The sequence below is a fragment of the Dasypus novemcinctus genome, chromosome 25 (assembly GCF_030445035.2).
Source record: "Dasypus novemcinctus isolate mDasNov1 chromosome 25, mDasNov1.1.hap2, whole genome shotgun sequence".
Taxonomy (NCBI): domain Eukaryota; kingdom Metazoa; phylum Chordata; class Mammalia; order Cingulata; family Dasypodidae; genus Dasypus; species Dasypus novemcinctus.
This window is the reverse complement of record NC_080697.1, coordinates 19,999,481-20,023,148: the sequence shown is the minus strand read 5'-3', so window position 1 is coordinate 20,023,148 and position 23,668 is coordinate 19,999,481. Positions and strand designations below refer to the sequence as shown.

Below are 23,668 nucleotides of genomic sequence, written 5' to 3'. Positions count from 1 at the left end.
CTGCTTCAGTATCTACTTTTTTTAAAAAAAGATTTATTTCTCTCCTCCCCCCCCCCCCCCCCCGCCCCGTTGTCTGCTGTCTGTGTCCATTTGCTGTGTGTTCTTCTGGGTCTGCTTGTATTATCAGGCAGCACTGGGAAACTGCTTCTCTTTTTTGTTGTGGCATCTTGCTGCGTCAGCTCTCCATGTATGTGGCGCCACTCCTGGGCAGGCTGCGCTTTTTTCACATGGGCAGCTCTCCTTGCAGGGCACACACCTTGCACGTGGGGCACCCCTGTGTAGGGGTGCCCCTGCGTGACATGGCACTTCTTGTGCGCGGCAGCACTGAGCATGGGCCAGCTCACCACACGGGTCAGGAGGCCCGGGGATCAAACCCTGGACCCTCCATATGGTAGATGGATGCTCTATCAGTTGAGCCACGTCTGCTTCCCTCAGCATCTACTTTTGCTTCTGCTGATACTGTTCTTGTTGCTGCTTCTTTGTTAATTCTTATTTTTTTAAAAAAGATTTTATTTATTTATTTATTTAATTTCTCTCCCCTCCCCACCCCGGTTGTCTGTTCTCTGTGTCTATTTGCTGCGTCTTCTTTGTCTGCTTCTTTTGTTGTCAGTGGCATGGGAATCTGTGTTTCTTTTTGTTGCGTCATCTTGTTGCGTCAGCTCTCCATGTGTGTGTCACCATTCCTGGGCAGGCTGCACTTTCTTTCGGGCTGGGTGGCTCTCCTTATAGGACGCACTCCTTGCACGTGGGGCTCCCCTACACGGGGGACACCCCTGCGTGGCACGGCACTCCTTGCGCGCATCAGCACTACATGTGGGCCAGCTGCACAGTGGTCAAGGAGGCCCGGGGTTTGAACTGCGGACCTCCCATGTGGTAGGCGGACGCCCTAACCACTGGGCAAAGTCCGCCACCCCTTCTTTGTTAATTCTGTTTTTTCTACTTCTGCTTCTGTTTTTTGCTTCTTCTAATTCCACTTCTGGTACTTCTGTTCCTGCTACCACTTTTGCTTCTGCTTTCATTACTTCTGCTTTTTCCTTTGCTTCTGGTTTTGCGTCCTCTAATTCCACTTCTTCTCAGGGAAACATTTCTGCTTCTGCTTCTGCTTTGCCCCAGCTTCTGCTTTTGCTACTTCTGCTTTTTTCTTCTGCTTCTGCTTTTTTCTCTACTTCTGGTTTTGCTTCCTCTAATTCCACTTCTGCTGAAGGAAACACTTCTGCTTCTCTGCTTCTGCTTCTGCCCCAGCTTCTGCTTTTGCTACTTCTGCTTTTTTCCTTCTGCTTCTGCTTTTTCTCCTTCTAATTTCACTTATGCTTTACTTTTTCTGCTGTTGATTGTATTTCTCTGCTCTTGCGATTTTTGGTCTGCTTCTGCTTTTGTTGCTAAGATTACTTCTCATTTCTAAAGCAGTGGGAACTCCAGTATTTCACTCAAATCCATCACCACCACCACCACCACCACCCCACCCCCACTGAGCTGCCAATATTCTTGTCTGGCATAGTTTTACCCTGATGCATACTTACCTCAAAGCAAGTTCACTTCCTGTCTGGTGTGATGCTGCTAAAGTTTAAGGGCAGGCTTTGCCTCTTATCCAGACCACCTCACCACCTATTCAAGAGTCTCAGGTCTTAGATTTAGGAAAAGCCCACTCAGACATGGTTCCATTTGGAAGGTCCTCCATGATCAGTCTGAACCGTAGCTGTAGGGGCAGAAAAGAGCCAATCCCATGATCTTCCCTATCCAGACAAACAAACAAACAACCCAAATCCTCAGTGATGCAAAACACTGCAATCAGGCCAATGAGAAATGAGAGTTATGGACAAATCCATAAGGTCTGGAGTAGAAGAAGTCGTTTTCATTCAGGTGGTCAGGGAAGTCTTCCTGGAGGGCAAAGGGCATGACCTGAGCCTCCTATTGAAAGGCCTGGTCAAGCATACCGTGGCATGCTCGCTGCAGTTGCTCTTTTCTTGGCACTTTATGCTTGGCAAAATAAGTTTGCTTGCCAAACTAATAGTGCTATACTAGAATAAAGAAGCACACTAAATAAATCCCTAAATTAATTATTGATTTGGAAGAAAGGGATCCTTGGGGACATAGTTAAGAAGGTTTTTTTAAAGAAATAGGTGAGATGTTTCTGAAATTCACACTAAAATATTTTGTGTAAGAATAGCTTAAAAATTTTGGGAAAAAGCCCAATTATTGGGAATACAAATTCTATGAAACAATTAAAACATATTATAAAAACACAATAATTAAAACAATGTGGGAAGCAGACATGTCTCCAGTAATTGGGTTCCTGTCTACCATATAGGAGGCCTCCTGGTGAAGGCAAGCTGGCCTGTGCCACAGAGAGCTGATGGCCTGCTCCACAGAGAGCTGGCACAGCAAGATGGTGCAACAAAGGGAGACACAGAAGAGAGACAGTGAGAGACACAGCAGACCAGGGAGCTAAGGTGGCTCAAACAATTGAGTGCCTCTCTCCCACATCAGAGGTCCCAGGATTGGTTCCCAGTCCCTCCTAAAGAGAAAGATGAGGAGAAAAGACAAATATGGAAAGAACACACGGCAAATGGACACAGAGAACAGACAGTGAGCACAAATGACAAGGCAGGGGAATAAGTAAATATAAACAAAACAAAACAATGTGCTGTAGGAGTAGGAGAGATAAATCAATGAAACAGAATAGAAAGTCCAGTAACAGACCAAAATATCAACAAAGGTTTAGAATGTGATAAAGGTAGCATAACCAATGACCCAAAAGATGGATAAGTGAATAAGTGGTCTTGGAAGAACTGAAGAATTAAAGTTGCATCTCTACTTTTAGAACTTACACCAAAATCAATTCCAAATGCACCCAAAATTTAATTTTAATTAAATCCATGAGTATGTTACCAAGAAACACAGGAAAATTATTTTCTAATCTTAGCATAGAGAAAGCCTTCCTAGAAACTAGACAGTTCCTCTAGTATTTTTCTTGTTGTTGCCATTTTACATCTTTTTCTTTTTGCTCTACTTTCTGGTAATATCTTCACTTTATCTTCCAATTATTTAGTTTGCCATATTTTTAAAAGGAGGTACCAGGGATTGAACCCAGGACCTCATACATTGGAGACAGGTATTCAAACCACTGCTCCCCTAATTTGCCATTTTTACTTTATTTTTAAAAAAGATTTATTTTATTTATTTTTCCCCAGATGCCTCATTGTTTTGCACTCACTGTGTCTGTTCATTGTGTGCTCATCTTCTTTTCTAGGAGGCACCGGGAACCAAACCCAGGACCTCCCATGTGGGAGGGAGGCACCCAATGGCTTGAACCACCCCCTCTCCCACTTGTTGTGTGTCTCATTGTGTTTCCTCATGGTTATTCTTCATTGCATCATCTCTTGTGTCATCTGGTTGCATTCGTTTGCTGTCTTGCTCATCTTCTTTAGGAGGTACCAGGAACCAAACCCAGGACCTCCCATGTGGTAGGCAAGTGCCCAACTGCTTGAGCCACATGTGCTTCCCACTCTATTTTAAATTTGCTTTTTGTTTTGTGCATGTTCCTATTCTATGATATCCTACTCATGTTTCATGGCAACTCTATTGTCCCTTAACTCGCTAAGTAATAATGATGGTTATTTTTTGTTTTCCTTATTTGTTACCTTCAAATTGTTTTTCTCTGATTTTTGTTGCTGTTGTTGTTTAGTTCTCCATCTTCCTACTAGAAACTTTCCTCGAATGTTTGATAATCATAGGAGTGGAGCTCACAGCCTGTTAGTTTCTTTGTGGGGTGACTTAGCTGGCTCATTTTGTTGAAATACTTCTGATCACTATTGTGATTTGAAGCTATAAGTACCCCAGAAAGATATGTTCTTAAAATTTAATCTATTCCTGTGAGTTTGGGCCCATTATAAGTGTTACCAGAGTTTGACTAGGTTCTTGACTATGCTGTGAAATGAATTTCAAGAGCTCAATGGGTGAGTTAGGCCAGTAACTTATTTAGGTAGAGAGGGACAAGAAATGGGAGAAAGTGTCAGGTCAAGGGTCCCCAGTAGAAAAGTGGTCTGGTGATCATTGCTCCACTTGGTATGTTCTTCATACTGCCAGCAAGCTGCAGCACCATTGACCCTAGAGAGAAGCTAGGAAAGTAGGTTCCAGTATTTTACCAGCCTGGTGCATAACAACCTTTGGCACTATGAAACAGTGCCAGTCTGGAGGCAATATCCTTTGTACATTTGCCTATATCAAGCCATCATTGGCTGTTGCAGGAGCTTGAAACTGCAACATAGTTTCCATTGACTTCAGGAGTACAACCAGAGGTGTAGTAGATACCTTTATTGTTTTATTTGTCACTGACCAATCTAGCCAATAACTTAATGGAGAGGCAACCTGAAGTGTATTGAAGGCCTGGTTTGAATGCACAAGAGAGTTTGACAATGCTGAAGTGTGTCTATTGATTTTTATATTCTTTTTAAATAATTCCAATGCAATGTGTAACATATAAAATGAACATTTTAGTACTTTGCTTTTTACTTTTACACTTTTAACATGAAGACATAATCACACAGGTATTTTACTTTAGCAGTAGAGGAAAACTATTTCTTCCATTTTTTTGTTTAAATGAAAACTGAGGATTCCCAATGGAATCAAAGTAACTTTTCATTACCACTTGAATATGCACATTGAGGTGACTTCCAGTGAGGTTTCACTGCTATGAAGTTACTTTTTGCCATTAATATCAATTTAGATTTCTCATTAATAATGGCTTTTGGGAACTAGCCATTTAAATGCTTCAGTTTAGAAGATGCTTTTACAAACTCTTTATAATTTACTACAACCACATAAACTGCTTAATTTACCTTAGATTACAATTAGTAACTGTATTATTCAGCCAAAGGAGTGCTGATGCAAAATACCAGAAATTGGTTGGTTTTTATAAAGGGTATTTTTTTGGCATAGGTAAAGCATAAGTTACTTCCCTCACCAAAGTCTATTTTCAAGTGTTGGAGCAAGATGGCTGGTGATGACTGTGAGAGTTCAGGGTCCTGGGTTCCTCTCTTCCAGGGTCTTGCTTCTTCCTGGGCTCAGGGTTCCTCTCTTCCTGGGGCTTGCTTCTCTTTCCTCTGTGTCCTTGCTTCCTAGGGCTCCAGCTTAACACTTCAGCATCAAAGTCCAACATCAAAACTCCTACATCAAACACCCCCCCAAACTCTGTCCTTTACCATGTCTTTTATCTAATGACGTGGCCCAATCAAGGCCCTAACCATAACTTAATCACACCCAGGTACAGACCAGATTACAAATATAATCCAATATCTATTTTTGGAATTCATAAACATACCAAACTGCTACAGCAACCAATGGAACTTACTTTACGCATTTGAAAGAGGGCAGATCTACATATTTTTAACTTAATTTCGTTGAACATGAACTTTTAACTTTTATCATTTTAAAGATTTAATACATATAATGTTAATTTATTTACTTGGTATTCTATAAATCAAAGAGATAACACCCATGCTAAATAAATTGAAACTGTTATAGTTTATGAAAAGAATGTTTTTTTCCCTTCCTTAATAGGAGTCTAAATCCTTTTTTAATAAAATTCTAAAACTGAATAATCTTAAAAGCATAGTGACTCCTAGGTTCTTGAATATATTACAATTGTCAAATTTGTTTTAATCATAATTTAGAAAATATCATTTTATAGCTTTCAAGGACTTTTCTTTTACTTACTAAAATTTGGTGATAGAATTATTAAGTACCCTTTTTTAAAAGTGGTTCAAAGGTTTAACTTGGGAAATTATAAGACAAACTGATCCTTATTTCCTTCTGTTTAGAAGATTTTTAATCTGTTACACCTAGCCCCTCCCTCAGAGCTCTTTCAAAGAGAATGCCTGGGGGTTCGGGAGGTCAAAGAGCTCAGGAAAATCTTTTTCCTTTTCTCAATAGTTGCTATATTTAGATTTCTATATGACTTTTCTGTCCTTCTTACCCTAATTTGGGCTCTAAGAATATTCATTACATATATAATGGGATATTTAATTTTTAACAATTTGATTAGAGCTCTTTTAAGAATTTTATTTGTTAATTTGATATTATCATCCCCATGTATGAAGATATATACACTGAGCAAATAGGTAGACATGAAGAGTTTGACACAGAAACACAACTTAAAAGTTACTTAAAACTTTCATTCTTTTACAAAATAAATTTTAACTGTAAAATAACATTTAAAAATTTCTTTGAAGTCTCCTTTTAATTACTAAAGTTTGCACTGTTGTCAGAGTCATGGACCAGATGGGTATCGGGAATGAAAGACAAAGAGAGATTGGGATCAGGGGATCTGCGAGCATTGAAGCCTCAAGCTCATCAGACAAATTTATTAATCTCAGGGGCTTCTTTATATACCCCAAGCAATTGTGAGAACCAGCAACTATTCTAGCTAACTGTTCCCATTATCTCATTCTAAATAACACAGTGCACAGTGGATAAGAGAGTTACCAAAGCTCATAATGTTCTATTATATTATTGAAACAAATATACTCATTAATCTTGTTGCCCAGGTTACTTGAGATATCGAGTCTGGGTTCTGCTGGAATGTTATGTCTCCCAGAGAGATTAGCCACCTGCACGTATATCTCTAGGGACAGCATGACTCAGTGGTCAGAAAGTAACTTGCTTCCATGGAAACAACATGCCTTTGTTTCCCATACACTGAGACCATGCAGTTTTGCACAAGAATTTTTTTCCTTAACTAATGACTGTATTAGTCAGCCAAAAGGGTGCTGATGCAAAATACCAAAAAAATGCTGGTTTTTATAAGGGTATTTATTTGGGATAGGATCTTACAGATACCAGGCCATAAAGCATAAGTTACTTCCCTCACCAAAGTCTATTTTCACATGTTGGAGCAAGATGGCTGCGGACGTCCACAAGGGTTCAGGCTTCCTGGGTTCCTCTCTTCCAGGGTCTTGCTTCTCTCTGGCCTCAAGTTTCCTTTCTTCCTGGGGCTTGCTTCTCTTTCCTCTGTGTGCTTACTTCCCAGGGTGCCAGTTTAAGATTTCAGCATCAAACTCCAACATCAAAACTCCAACATTAAGAACCCTCAGCTCTGTCCTTTGTCATACCTTTTATTTGTGAGTCCCTACCCCTTAGTGAGTGGGAACCCAGCACCCTAATGACATGGCCCAATGAAAGCCCTAAACATAACTTAATCATGCCCAGGTACAGACCACATTACAAACATAACCCAGTATCTTTTTGGTAATTCATAACTATATGAAACTGCTACAATGGCTTATTACCAAAATGTTCCCAGTGCTTTAACACACTTTTCCTCTGCTTCAAAACTTTGTTTTTTCACTTTGACTTTAGCAGACCTTGGATGAGCAAGACTAATTCTATGTATATTCATTGAGGTTATCGAAGCCTCAGGGAAACTGGTTTCTCTCATGAATTGCCACTTTTAGGAACCCCGACAGTCAAGGCAGGAGGCCTCCTTCACTTCCCAGTCCTCAGAGATATAGGTGACCACTGGACTGGAAGAGTGGACATTCAATCCCAAAGGTCAAGATTTCCAACAGGCGGCAATTTAGTCCATACTTGGAGCCATGAGAGAAAGCAGGGTCACTAACACCAGTAGGGCAGGAGACGGGGATGTCTCAAGTTTGCTTTCTCCTGAGCCACAGTGGCAGAAGCTGTTATGAAATTACTATAAGCAAAGGCAAGGGGTGAGGCTAGGCTTGACGTGACCATAAACAAAGGTAACGTCAGTTTAGAATTTACACTTACAATAGTAGGTTTAGTTTAAATCTACCCAATTACAATTTCAGTTATTATCCTTCTGTTTCATTATATAAAGTCATCTATAAATGATCTTAACTCTTACAGTTTCTAGGACCTTTTTATTTTAAGGTGAACTGGGTACTTTTATTAACTAAGCCACAACAATTTTATTAGTAATAACTTTATGAAGTTTCTCTGCTTTTCTAACAACTGAATAAATTCCACTTGTGATTTATACACTAAATCCACTCACAAGACAGCATTGACATTTAAAGACTCATCTTAGGAAATGGATGTGGCTCAACCAATTGTGTTCTTGTCTACCATATAGGAGGTCCAGGATTTGATGCCCAGGGCCTCCTGGTGAGGGCAAGCTGGCCCACATGGTGAGATGGCCCACATGGAGTGCCAGCCCATGCGGGAATGTCACCCTGTGCAGGAGTGCCACCCTGTGTGGTAATGCCACCCCACAAGGGAAAGCCGCCCCACGCGGGAGTGCCAGCCAATGCAGAATGCTGGCACAGCAAGATGATGCAACGAGAGACACAGAGGAGAGAAAATAAGAAAACATAGCAGAACAGGGAGATGAGGTGGCACAAGAGAGTGATCACTTCTCTCCCACTCCGGAAGGTCCTGGCATCAGTTCCTGGAGCTGCCTAATGAGAATACAAGCAGACACAGAAGAACACACATTGAGTGGACACAGAGAGCAGACAATGGGGGGAGAAATAAATAAAAATCAATCTTTAAAAAATAAAAATTTAAAAAATAAAGACTCATGTGTAGATTACCTTTCACCATTATCCGATTTATAACAGGTGAACCCCAAATCTTATTTCCTAGGCACAAGCAAACTGACAAAGTTAAACACAGAGTTCAAAGTTGAACACAAAGTTAAGCACAGATTCAAACAGAAGAGAGAATTTTGCAGCACTTCCAGGAACCCTTTGATCTTGATGGCACATGAGGTTTCTTATTTTCGAGGAGAGGTTTAGTAACTGGTCTGGATCTTGATCTCTGTTCACACCTTTTATGGGCACAACCAAGTTTAAACTAATGGAAGTTTGAAGTTTACTTCTTCATTTCTTTAAGGAGACATGACACGAGATTTCTGGGCCTCACCTCTATCTGTTCTCTTTTCTTACACTGGTTTAACTGGAATTCAGGTTTTCATACCAAGGTTGCTCTTGGCTATACTGCGGCCATGTGCACCAGCAGTAGGCAGAACTTCCTGATTCCTGAGAAGACACTCCTATGGGGTGTATGCTAGAGGCTGCACCCATTATTCTAGGAAGAATGAAGAAACACCTTTTGGTCGACCAATCTGGCATCCCAGAGTTCTAGACTGACTAAAACTTTCACCACTCCACATAATTTGGAGCTGAAGCTCTGTCCCAGCATCCCGAGACTTTCAATTTTCAGAGCCTGCCTGACCCACAAACATCTTTGTGGGCAACCTAGGTCTTGGGGGATATCAGATTCTACATATCAGATCAAAGCGCCCAAGCCGAATTGGTGGGAGACTGAGCAGTGGCCCCAAATCAAAGTACCTGATACATCTGTCTCAGGGGATATTGGGCTGCTCTCTGAATGGAAGGGTCCAAGGAATGGGGCCATTCAGTGTTCACTGCTCTGGTTCTCAGCATCCCTACACTCCAGGTCTGAAATTGACAGCACTGTTACCCAAACAGAAGTTCCTGAGTTAAATCTCAAGAAACGTTTGGCTGCTCTCTGAATTGAAGGTTTCAAGTCTTCGAAAGTCTTGGGGGTTATTCAGAGTTAATTCTCTAATTCCCATCACTCAGGAATCAGAGACCCTGCCACTGGGCATTTCTGGGGCCATCTGGACTTGGAAGACAGATCAAATAGATCAGATGCCCCCCCCCAAGCCAAATACTGCACTCTCCTCAGAGAAGGGGCAGAAAGCTTCTTCCTCCTATCCTTCCAGAAGTCTTAGGTACAGTCCTAGTTTTATGAGTTTACTGTTGGATTCCCACTTAAACCAGCCATCAAAAGGCCATAAAGTGATTAGAGATCAATTGTCATAGCTAACAGGACTTGGGGCCCTGCGGCAATAACTTCCTTGCAAGCGAAGGCATTTTCCCAGTTTCCCAGTTATTAAAACATTCCAAAGCATTCTAACACAAACCTGTAAAGAGAAATTTCAGTAGCAAGAAGTAGGAAAGTAAAACACCAGTAAAGTTTAGATCAAGGATATCCTGGCCTGTGACCCCCCCCCAGGGAAGGGAACTCCTACGGCTCTGCCTGCTGCCTTCCCACTTCACCCGCCAGGTAGCTGGGTGTGGTTAATAGGAAGGTACTTGCACAGGTGTGGACCTGCTGGGAGGGCAAGCACCTGGGGCTTTCTTCCATTGCTTTGCAACTTCTGAGGGGAGAGAGCTGGAGAAGGCAATGGCAGGCAGGCCCAAGGGCAAAGACCCTGGCTGCTAAAAAGGCTTGAAAAAGAAGCTTCGCAGTGCCTGGCTTTCTGCTGGGGAATCTCTTCCTTGGCAGGGCCATGATTTGAGCCACTGCCCTATCACCCACCCATCCTGGCTGGGGTCAGATCTCACAAGGCTGGGCATGTGGAGCGGATGTACAGAATTCCCATGCTCCGGCCCCTTCCCTCCTGAGATCACGTTCTGTGAAGACCCCTTCCCTCCTGAGATTATGTTCTGTGGAGGCTCATAGGCGAACCCATTTAAAATTGAGAACCAAAGAAAGGCACCAAACAGGCTGTAGGCCATTGCTTCACTCATCAATAACCTCCTGGTGTGGCTCGCCAAATACGTTACCAGATTTTGGCTAGGTTCTTGACTATGCTGCAGAAATGAATTTCAAGAGCACATCAGGTGAGTTAGGCCAGTAATTTATTTAGGTAGAGACGAACAAGAAATGGGTTAAAGTAACAGGTCAAGGGTCCCCAGTAGAAAAGTGGTCAAGCAGGCTGATTTACAGGCTATGATTTCCAATTGTAGATTATAAATCCACAGATTTACTTGTGTGGCCACATGGCAGAGGAAAAACGGCAAGAGCAATGTGAAGAGGGCAGGAACGGGTGCACAGGGGAGAGAGCACACAAGAGAGAGAGACAGAGACAGAGACAGAGAGACAGAGAGACCACTAGCTTAGGCCTTGTGCCAGCCTTTTTGGACTGTTAATTTTCTCACCCCTTTGCTAATGGCAGGGGAAGAGTTCCAGCTGGTTATCGTTTTGATTGCGTATTTCTCCCATCAATCTCCCACAAGGCCCAATGATAAAGTCCTTGGGGAGTATCTGGGGCTTTTCCTGGCTTCCAGAGGAAGTCTTCTGAGTGGCAGAATCTTGGAGAAGGTCTTCTAGCAGCCATCGTGGGGTTATTGATGTCCACGTGGACGTCTTGCCAGGTTCCAGATCCATTTACTGATTCCCTGTCTTACCAGCCTACTTCATTAGTAGATCCTTCTGATGACACTACTGGCGTTAAGGTGTGACCCACCTCATGCAGGATGGGCATTAATCCTATTACTGCAGTCCTTTAGGAATGGAATGAATAGAGAGAGAGAGAGAAAGCAAGCCACAGAAGCAAGAAGCTGAAAGCAACAAAACCTGCAAGTGAAGGGAGAGATCAGCAGACGCTGCCATGTGCCTTGCCATGGGGCAGAGGAGCCAAGGATCCCCAGTAGTGGGTCTTCAGGAAGAAGGCATCACCTGTTATGCCTCGACTTGGACATTTTCATGGCATCAAAACTGTAAGCTTGTAAGTTAATCAGTTCCCATTGTTTAAGGCATGGTATCTGCTTTGAGCAACTTAGGAAATGAATACATCTATATTTCTAGTTCTTTCCTCTTCTAAAGAGTCTTCCAAAGAAGGCTCTTCCTCTCCCCTGCCTGGAGATGAAAGTCTGGTTGCTGGCCTTGGCATTCTGGGCATATGACCCTTATTCCTGCTCTTTAGTACAACATCCTCCCTCAGATGTGCCAAGTGATCCTCAGTCCAGAGATGCTCTTAGTTCCAGAGAAAGTCTCCAGTTGTTTGCAGGGTGGGGAAGGGCATTTGCTTGGCTGTGCGAAGTGTGAGAGTATTTGCGGGATGTAACAGCTTCTAAAGCAGACTTTCAATCAACTCTCCTCTTTGTAGCCACCCCACTTCACTCTCCTCTTTCAGGGGTACTTGTCCTCAATTTCTGACTTTTTCTGGCAAGATTAAGGGATTCTGTAGTATAACAAGTGTTAGTTATCAACTCTCCACCCTGCTGTCCATGATTAGATTCTCTGGGTCTACTAAGTCTTTTTTCTGTGTGTTTATCTACTTCCCAGCTGTCAATTTTTCTCCTGTTCAATTTGTCCTCGAGTGTATGAGTATTTGTGTGTGTATATATATATACATATATATATATATACACACACACACGCACACATATATATGTATATATATTTTAACCCTTTACTGTTATCTTAGAGGAGTTTAGGAAGTAACAAAAGTTCTATTATTTATCTTTACCTGGAAGTTCTGTTACATTTTTCTTTATACTTTTTTGTATGTCTGAGATATTTCATAATACATTCTTTTTTTTTTTAAGATTTATTTATTTATTTCTCTCCGCCGCCCCCCCCCCGGTTGTCTGTTCTCTGTGTCTATTTGCTGTGTGTTTTTTGTCCACTTCTGTTGTTGTTAGCAGCACGGGAATCTGTGTTTCTTTTTGTTGCGTCATCTTGTTGTGTCAGCTCTCTGTGTGTGCGGTGCCATTCCTGGGCAGGCTGCACTTTCCTTTGCGCTGCGCGGCTCTCCTTGCAGGGTGCACTCCTTGCGCGTGGGGCTCCCCTACACGGGGGACACCCCTGCGTGGCACGGCACTCCTTGCACGCATCAGCACTGCACGTGGGCCAGCTCCACACGGGTCAAGGAGGCCCGGGGTTTGAACCGCGGACCTCCCATGTGGTAGATGGACACCCTAACCACTGGGCCAAGTCCGTTTCCCTCATAATACATTCTTAAATAGATAAATAGCAAATGGGAAATTTTGCCATTTTTATCACAAAGGGTTGTAATGAAGTAAAGTAATTACTTTTCAACCTACAAATCAGTAAAAAGATTAACAATAGGAAAAGGACAGAAAGTTGGCAAGAAAGGCAATACGAATGACTCATAAGCAGGTCTACAGACATACTTGGCATATATGTACTGTGGTACTACAGATATTCACTGCACCACTAATTGTTATTACGAAAGACTAGAAGCGTAAATATTCATCAGTAGTGAACTGGTTTAAAATGATAATCAACCCTTGAGGTGGTTTAGAATGAGGTGGTACGGGGAGCTGAGGTCTTGTGCCAGCATGCCAGGGCAGGCCAGCGCTTGAGCATCTGCTAGCAGCCGACGAAGCACATACGGACCAGTGGCAGGACCCTGAGGCTGGCAGCGGGGCTCCGCGGCATCATGTGGAAAGGAGCGCTCCACCAGGGACTGGCTCTTGAGGACCCCCAGGTAAACAAGGGCGAGAAGCTGTCCAAGTCCCAGGTGAAGCGCAGTTAAGGGCTTCTTAACCAGGGGTCTGTGAACTTGCACTGAAATAAAAAAACAAGCAAACAAGCAACATTATTCTTGTGGGGATGTGTTGATGGGGGTGTGATATGTTTATTAAATAATACACAGTAGCGTGTGAGCCTAGTAAGGGGTCCATGGTTTTCAACTGACTGGCAAAGGGTCCAAGGAACAGAAAAGGTTAAGAATCCCCGCTTTAAAAGAATCCAAATGCAAGTGTGTGCCTATCTTATCACTGCCTGGGCAGAAGGGTATGGGCAATTTTGTAAACCTATGTGACCATCTGGAATTGATGGCAAATCAGCAGATACACATAACTTGTTCATGGGAGAGTACATAACATACATTGTTATTCATTCGTACAATTTTGTAAAAACTACTTGTCGCTTTTTTTTTTTTTTTTTTAAGGTATAGGGATGGGGGTGGGAGGTGTGGGTTGGGAATTGAACCGGTACAGAAGATTGAACCCGGGACCTCATATGTGGGAAGCCGGTGCTCAGCCACTGAGCCACATCAGCTCCCCTACTTGTGGCTTTTAAGGTTGTAACTCTGAACATATTACCTTTCTTTGAGGAATTCATAGAAGCAGAATACAAAAAAGTATATGCTTTTCTAAAAATAAGCTTTATTTTTTTAACCCCCCCCCCCCCCGTTGTTGTTTGTGCTCGCTATCTGCTGTCTGTCCATTCATTGTGTGTTCTTTCCGTGTCTACTTGTCTTTTTTTTCTCTCTTTAGGAGGCACCGGGCAACCGTTCCCAGGACCTCTAGGGTAGGAGAGACGCACTCAACTGCTTGAGCAACTTCATCTCCCTGGTCTGCTGTGCCTCTCACTGACTCTTCTCTGCATCTCCCTTTGTTGGGTCATCTTGCTGCACCAGCTCTCCACAGTGCAGACGCCAGGAATTGAACCTGGAGCCTCCCATATGGTAGACAGGAGCCCAATCACTTAAGCCACATCCGCTTTCCAGTATATGCTTTTTAGAATGGGTATTTAAGAGGTTGCATATATATAAAAGTGTGGAAAGAATTTATAGCCCTTTTTTATTACCTTCCTTTTACCACCTTAGTGGAGGAGCAGATCTTCATGTAGGGAAATAAATAAATCTTAAAAAAAAAACAAAGATGGCACTGGTGTGGGCGTTTCTCCTAGAGGAGCTGGACAAACCTCTGGGGCGGGGGGGGGGGGGGGGGGGGGTTGAGGCAGTTTTAATCATACCATGGCTTGGTGAACTAGTGGTTAGAGCCTCACGACTCAAAGTGTGGTTGTGGACCGGCAGCATCTTGGTCCCCTAGGAGCTGGTAAGAATTGCAGTCCCCTAGCCCCCACTGCAGACCTACTAAATAAGAATCAACCTTCTTGCAACATCTCCGAGTTCTCTAAAAGCACATGGAAATGTGAGAAACATTGCTCTGGAGCTTACCGGTTACTAATGGAAGTATGTAACTGGATGAAACATTAAATACAATTTCCAGGGCTCCAAATTACTGTTTTACTGAGGTAATCAAGCTGCAATTGTGGGTCTTGATGATACATTAAAAGACTCTTTGTGGTTTAATCTAGTGCGGTGTAAGCTATGATTTGGTATAGCCCAAATTACTTCCTGTAGTAAGACTTGCAGTAAGACCAAAGTAATTCCAAAAATGTCAGAAAATAATTAACATTCAAAAATATACTTTCACAAGTGTCAATAAATATTGTATATAAAAATGTACAGCCTCTTCTCATTCCAGTATGTCCCCTTTGAAACAAGCCACAAATTTGGTCAAGCAAGTTGCTAGCATTGTACTGTGTGTAGTTACTTAGGCTTTCTCTAAAGACACTACAAAAAAAAGAAAAAAAGAAAAAGAACAGCCCAAACACAAACAAGTAGTCTGTCTACACACATACATATGCATTTATGTATGCATGTATATAAATAGTATGTATCCTATTTCAAAAAGATAAACCTGAAATAAACTATGCAGATAGGTCACAGGTTTATTCCTTAGAGGATTCATGCACCAATTATTAGCAACTTAAACAGAGACACAAGTACCCAACTTTTTAATGTTTGGAAAAGGATTCTCAGTCATGAACCATGAAGGGTTAACTATGACTAATTTTTATGCCAGTAAATACTGCTTTATAACTGAAGGCCTTCATGCAAGGCCTGATAGTTTGGGAGCCTATATGTCAATATTGGTCACAAAATTTCCGTTGCTTCTGGTGTAGGGTGGTGTAGTGGGGGAAAAAAACAGAACACAGGTCTGGAATTCTATTTCTAGCCATTTGTAGCTGTGTCATGTTTGATAAATTACTTAATCTCTGAGTCAGTTTCCTCCTCTGAAATCCTTTTGGAGATAAGAGTGGATAATAATACCTGCTTCAGGGAAGCGGACTTGGCCCAGTGGTTAGGGGGTCCATCTACCACATGGGAGGTCCACGGTTCAAATCCCGGGCCTCCTTAACCCGTGTGGAGCTGGCCCATGCACAGTGCTGATGCGCACAAGGCATGCCCTGCCATGCAAGGGTGTCCCCCGTGTAGGGGAGCCCCACGTGCAAGGAGTGCGCCCCATAAGGAGAGCCACCCAGCGCAAAAGAAAGTTCAGCCTGCCCAGGAATGGTGCCACACACACACAGAGCTGACACAACAAGATGACGCAACAAAAAGTAGCACAGATTCCTGAGCTGCTGACAACAACAGAAGCGGACAAAGAAGAACACGCAGCAAATAGACACAGAGAACAGACAAATGGGGTGGGGGCAGGGGCGAGGGTGAGGGCGGGGGAGCGGATAAAAGAAATAAATAAATCTTAAAAATAATAATAATAATAACCTGCTTCAAATGGTAACATAATGTGCATGAGCATCCAGTTTAATGTCAGGCACATAGTAAAGGCACAGTAAATGCAAGTTTCCCACTCTCGTTACTTACCCTTACGGGTTAATTCTCTCACTTCTTAAAAGATGAATGTGGTCCAAATGGCCGAACCCATGGATAATTTCAGGTTGGAGACATAAAAGTCTATATGAGTAGATTTGTTGGATGTGTGTCTTTGTTGCTGGGTGATTGTTTCTGATAATGTGGCACAAGGGTGGTTCAAGGTTTTTTCACAGATATTCACTTTTTCTCTTTCTTTTCCTCATCTGTAACCTGCACAGTGGAGGTAATTTTATGTCCCTGACTCTTTGTAACTTCACATGGTAGTGACTCAGACTAGATGTTTATCAACTAAGGAAATTATCAGTCAAGGTTATTCCAGGTTCATTTTCCTGGACCTTCACTAGGAAACATGTGATTTCTCTTGATAATAGAGTAACTTTGTTTTTAAGGAGGTGCTGGGGATCTAACCCAGGACCTCGTATGTGGGATACAGGCACTCAATCTCTTGAGCTACATCTACTCCCCTGGAGCAATTTTTATTTAAAAGAGAAGAATGGAAGGGAAACTAGTGAGACAAAAAAAGATAAAATTCCTTGGAGTGTTGTTGGAGTGAAATTCACAAATGGCCACTGAAGTATTCTAGAAAAAATGGTCATGAATGGACAAATTGCATCAGCATCTTGTGGGTGGAACACCAGAAGAGTGAAGCGAAGGGTTTTCCCATGTTTGTGTTTGCCCTAGCCACTCTGTTGAGCATCAAAGTGATTAAATTTGGAGTTATTTCCGCTCAAAACTGCTGAGATAAGCAAGTCATTCAAATAAACAAAAGGTATTTTATTAGTACATTATATCCAGATAAATGTTCCTATTTTTTAAGGGGCAGGGAAGCGGATGTGGCTAACTGATAGAGCTTCCGCCTACGATATGGGAGGTCCAGGATTCGATGCCCAGGGCTTCCTGGCCCATGTGGTGAGCTGGCCCACACAGAATGCTGCCACATGCAAGGAGTGCCGCCCTGCACAAGAGTGGTGCCACCCACACGACAGCTGACACAGCAAGGTGACGCAACAAAAAGAGACACATTCCCAGAGCAGGAAGTGGACTTGGCCCAGTGGATAGGTGTGGGAAGCTGCCTCTGGCACTGGTATCATATTGGCCATCTTGTTACAAAACGCTATTTTTAGGTACTAACACTGTTAAGTTTCTGTTTCCCCACCCTTGCTGAAGTAATTAAGTTTCCATTCTTACGCCACGCCCCCGGGCTCCGATTGGGCACTCCCGAAAAGAGCGCGAAAGTCTTTCCACCGACATTGCCAAGCAACCATCTGCACATGCCTGTGGCGCGAAATTCAAAATCTAGTTACCCAATCATTTGCCAACATATGTGCTGTCGTCAGTATGTACCACCTCCTTCATCCCTGGCTATAAATACCCCTGATCGACCCTCAATAAACAAGACTTGATCAGAATCCTGTCTTCTCTCCATTCTTTGTGTCTCTTGTCCCTTTCATTCCCACTCCCTCCCTCAAGTCTCGGTTAGACTGACCCACAGGTCGGGTCAGGTAGGGCATCCACCTTCCACATGGGAGGTCCGTGGTTCAAACCCAGGGCCTCCTTGACCCGTGTGGAGCTGGCCCATGCACAGTGCTGATGCACGCAAGGAGTGCGGTGCCACACAAGGGTGTCCCCCGTGTAGGGAAGCCCCACGTGCAAGGAGTGCGCCTCATTAGGAGAGCCACCCAGTGCAAAAAGAAAAGTGCAGCTGCCCAAGAATGGCACCGCACACACGGAGAACTGACACAACAAGATGACACAACAAAAAGAAACACAGATTCCCCGTGCCGCTGATAAGGATGGAAGCGGTCACAGAAGAACACACAGCCAATGGACACAGCGAGCAGACAACTGGGGGTGGGGGAAGGGGAGAGAAAAAGAAAAAAGATTCCCAGAGCTGCCAAATGAGAATACAAGCAGATACAGAAGAATGGGCAGCGAATGGACACAGAGAGCAGACAATGGGGGTGGGGGGAGGGGGAAAGGGAGAGAAATAAATCTTAAAAAAAAATTTAGGAGTAGCCATTAATGAAATTGCTTGTTTACTAACGATTTGCCTAAATGAAATCCTTCCTTTCCTTCCTTTCTTTCCTCCCTTTCTTACCCTCCCTTTTTCTCCTTCCCTCCCCTCCCCCTTCCTCTGCCTCTCCTCCTCCTCCTTCTTCTTCTTCTCTCTCTCCCCCCCTCCCTTACACACCCCCCTTTCTTTTCCTTCTTTCTCTTTTTCTCTTTCCTTCCACAAATTGAGTTCCTGGGATGTGTCAAGCACTTTGTTAGAGAAACAGATTATTCTGAACACAGTTCTTGCCAGCAAGGCACTTAAGCTAGTCAGGGAGATAGGCACAGAAACAGAGACTTAAAAAAACACAACATGGCACATAAAATGATAGAGAGGTTGTCTCGGTTTGCCAGGTGCTATGACAAATGGGTTGACTTAAACAACGGGAATTTGTCTTAGGGTTTTGGAGGCTAAAAGGCTTGCTTCCTCCCTGGGTGACCGTGTTCAGGCGCTGGATTGCAGCAGTCCTTGGGGTTCCTTGTCTTGAATCCCTGCCTTGTGTCACATGGTGATGTCCTCTCCTGTCTCCAGCCCTTTCACTTTCTGCTGGCTCATGGCTTCTCCCTCCTTCACGGGGCTTTCTCTTTAGAAGGTCTCTGGTTCTCTGCATTAAGACCCACCCTCATTCAGTTCGGCCACACAGACCAAAAATAACATCTTTGAGAGGTTCTATTTACAATGGACCTCACTAGTTCATACCCAGCGGGACATGGATGCAGATTAAGAACATGTCTAAATTGGGGAACATAGTTCCACCTACTACAGCGGTATACAGGGCCATAGAAAGATAAAGGAGGGACACCTAACCATTCAAGAGAGAGCAAGAAGAGGAAAGAAAGAGATCAGGAAAGGCTTCCGGAAGATGTTGGTGCTTGAATAGAGTAATAATAAATCCAGCTTCTTCCCCTGTAAATTCCATACTGTGAGTAATGGATTTTTTTTGTTCCTGTTTTAGCCAAGTTCTAAAGGCTATGAAACCTAGAGACAAATAACCAGATGATGCAAAAGGCCATGAGTATTTCTACAAAAATGATGGCGCATCTCCAACCAGCAAAAAGGATGGCAGGTAGCATCATGCAGCATTACCCAGAAGTGCCGCAATGTTTGGAGCCTCTGTGGATGTGGGCTATGGCTGGAGGGGGCATGCTTAGGTGTCTGTCCAAAAGCAAATTCAGGTGACAGTAAATAAATATCACTGCCCAATATGGTAAAGTTTAGGTAAAATTTTCTCCCTCTGGCTCCCCAGAACTAAAGAATTTCTGCAGTAACACACACATCTACAGTAGCTACTATATTTAAAATCAGAAAGTAAGCATTAGAAGAAATCTTGAGACCATGGTTTAGAAATTTTTAATTCAAGAGGAGACCTGCCTGCCTGCCATCACACAGTTAGTTAATAACCAAGATGAAAACAGAACATTTCTTTATTTATCCATTAAAAAATACATTGAATTACATCTAAGTACCAGGCTTTGTACTGGATATAAGAGTAACTAAAAGATCTCTCTGTCCTTGAAGAGTGCACCCCTATTTGGTATTATTTCCACTTGAGGTTCCATTTTTATAGAACCAGCTCTCTTTGCTTTACCAACCATCTGCAGCCCTCTTTCCTCTATTCTGCATAGCTGGTTCCTTTCATTCTTCAGGTCTCAGCTTGAAAGGCTTCCACTCAGAGAGGCATTGTCTGAACACGCCCCCTTACCCTATGACTCTCTTGCACAGCTGCTGCACTAAGCCAGCAATCGGGTGCCTGGAAGAGAAGGCAATGCAGAACTTATGAAATAAAGGACAGACAGAGACACACAAGAGAGGAGATAAAGATGGGACCAGGGGACTCACAGCTTCTGGAACTGAGAGCCTCAATCCTTGTTTCCACATCATATTTATTTGGAAACTAACGAGCAGCTATCAGAACTGCAACATCATCTACAATAACAGGTAGCAACCACAACTTCTACAATAACAGGAAGCAACCACAACATTTACAATAACAGGAAGCAACCACAACATTTACAATAAGGTAACATCTACAATAACAGGAAGCAACCACAACTTCTACAATAACAGGAAGCAACCACAACATTTACAATAAGGTAACATCTACAATAACAGGAAGCACCTGCAACATCATCTACAATAACAGGAAGCAACCACAACTTCTACAATAACAGGAAGCAACCACAACATCTACAATAACAGGAAGCAACTGCAACGTTTACAATAAAGTAACACCTACAGTAGCAGGAAGCACCTGCAACAGCATCTACAATAACAGGAAGCAACCACAACATCTACAATAACAGGAAACAACCACAACATCTACAATAACAGGAAGCAACCGCAACATTTACAATAAGGTAACATCTACAATAACAGGAAGCACCTGCAACAGCATCTACAATAACAGGAAGCAACCATAACATCTACAATAACAGGAAGCAACCACAACTTCTACAATAACAGGAAGCAACCACAACATTTACAATAAGGTAACATCTACAATAACAGGAAGCACCTGCAACAGCATCTACAATAACAGGAAGCAACCATAACATCTACAATAACAGGAAGCAACCGCAACATCTACAATAACAGGAAGCAACTGCAACATTTACAATAAAGTAACATCTACAGTAGCAGGAAGCACCTGCAACAGCATCTACAATAACAGGAAGCAACCACAACATCTACAATAACAGGAAACAACCACAACATCTACAATAACAGGAAGCAACCGCAACATTTACAATAAGGTAACATCTACAATAACAGGAAGCACCTGCAACAGCATCTACAATAACAGGAAGCAACCATAACATCTACAATAACAGGAAGCAACCACAACTTCTACAATAACAGGAAGCAACCACAACATTTACAATAAGGTAACATCTACAATAACAGGAAGCACCTGCAACAGCATCTACAATAACAGGAAGCAACCACAACATCTACAATAACAGGAAACAACCACAACATCTACAATAACAGGAAGCAACCGTAACATTTACAATAAGGTAACATCTACAATAACAGGAAGCACCTGCAACAGCATCTACAATAACAGGAAGCAACTGCAACATACACAATAAGGTAACAGCTACAATAACAGGAAGCAACTTGCAACATCTACAATAAGGTAACATCTACAATAAGGTAACATCTACAATAACAGGAAGCAATTGCAACGTCATCTACAGTAACAGGAAGCAAAGGTAGGTAAGCCAGTTTCCCACAACACACAGCATGTTTATTTGCTGCAGGCTGCTTAGAGGAGGATGTCAAGGCCATGTTGAGGGTTAGCAGTGAAATTTGCTGTCATTGGTTAGCAATGTCTACCCTAGGCACAGGATAAGGTAGAGGCAGTCTAAGTGGCATATATTTGTTAATGCTCTATTATAGCCTAATTTTACTCATTAAAATTGTATATAGATATTTTCATTACTATGACTGCATGGTAAGTTATTTTAAAGCTTGGTGATATAAAACAACCATTTGTCATACTCACAGATTCTGTGGGTCTGGGGCCTCTCCTGGAAGAATCCAAGACTGGGGACTGGAATCATCTGAAGACTCCACTCTTACCTGGTGGTTGAGGCTGACTATTAGCTGAGACCTGAGTTGGGACTGGAACTGGAACACTACATATGGCCTCTCTGTGGCCTGAGCTTCTTCATAACATGGTAGCTTGGGTTCCAAAGGCAAGCAACTCCAGAGATGGGGAGAAGAGAGAGAAAAAGGCAGACAGAAGACCCTTTATGACCCAACCTCAGAAGTCACAGTGTCACTTTAGTCACATCCTAATTGAGGCATTACAAAGATCTGATGGAGTGTATCTGTATTCTATTGTAAGAGGAGCACCTTTGGAAAATATAATCTGACATAATAAATATTGCAGAAAATAAATGTAAATGGCCATAGATGCAAATATTAAATGGAGATATTTATTAATAACAGTGTCATATTAACAATTTTAACTAATTAAAATTAAAAATTCATTCACTTAACACATTTTTATTGAGTGCCTATGTGTAGACACTGTGCTTTCAACACTGGGGATATAATGCTAAACAAGACACAAAATGTCCTTTATAATCCAATGGGGGAGATACAGTCATGATTATTCTCTTTGGTGACTTGATGGTTGTAAGACACTAGGGAATTATTTTGAGGGCTAATGATATGGTGGTGATATATATATGTATTTAATCAAAAGTCTTTATATTTTGAAGATATATCTGGAGTATTTATTGTTGAAACTATATGATATTTGGAATTTGCTTTAAATCTTAAATATCATAAGGGGTGGGGGAAGAGTAGGGAGGCATAAATGAAACAGGAATGGCCATATGGTGATTATTAAGGCTGGTGATGGGTAACTTGGGTTTCATTTTGCTCTTCTCTCTTTGTATGTTTGAAAACGTTCACAATGAAACGTTAATAAGTAAAATAAAATATCCCCTCGTCCTATGTCTCTATCCCAGTAAGTGTTTGTTGCCTTCATGCCAGTCCTGGACTTTCTGTCGTGTGGCAGCCTCTTCTCTTCCGGGTTCCCCGACTTGCTGCTTCCAGCGGCTCCCTCTGGCTTTCCTTCTCTATGGCCTTCTTCAGTAACACGCCCAGCCCAGTTCAGCTGGGCCACACCTAAACTGAAGTGACATCATCAAAATGTCCCAAATAAAATGGAATCCACACCCACAGGACTGGCTTAAGTTGAAAAACATGCTTTTCTGGGGTGTAGAGCTCTGAGCCACCTCACTAGTATTATCAAATATCCAGTTAATATTGAAGTTATCTAATTGTCTCATAAATGGATTTTCTGGTTATTTGTGCAAATCAGGACCCATAAGAGCACATAATACCTTGGCTTTTCATTGCCATTATTTGTTGAGGAAACAAAGTAATTATCACAGAGTTTCCAGTCTGGCTTTTGCTGATAGCAACCTCAGTTTTCATTTAACATGCTCCTCTATCTTATGCTTTTTTTTCCCCCAATCCTCATAAACTAGTACTTAGATCTAGAGACTTCATCAGATTCAGGTTCCATTTTTTGGCAAAAAGACTTCATAGGTGGTGCTGCGTACTTCCTACTGTAGTACTTCAGGAGGCATGCGAAGTCTGATAGTCTTTCTTTTGGAGATGTTAAGATTACATACTAGATGTTGTCGCACTGATCCATCCATTTTTAAATCCCAAAAGGGTATTTTAGATAGGGTGTTCAGACAAGGCCTCTGTGGAGGTGACTTTTAAGCTGTGATCTAAAGGATGAAAAAGTATGCAGAGATGGTCTTACTAATAGGGACAAAATACAAAGAATGAACACATGGAGTTAAAACCTAGAGTATAGGTTATTAGGGGATAAGAGGAGGGCTGAGAAGGTATACTGATACTTAATATAT

The 23,668-nt window shown here is 42.4% G+C and overlaps 1 pseudogene; it reads right to left on the bottom strand.

Moving 5' to 3' along the window:
• The window catches only part of LOC101412282 (tyrosine-protein kinase RYK pseudogene), a 38,052-nt pseudogene extending 23,480 nt beyond the window's left edge, over positions 1 to 14,572 (bottom strand).
• Positions 14,573 to 23,668: the final 9,096 nt, after the last annotated feature.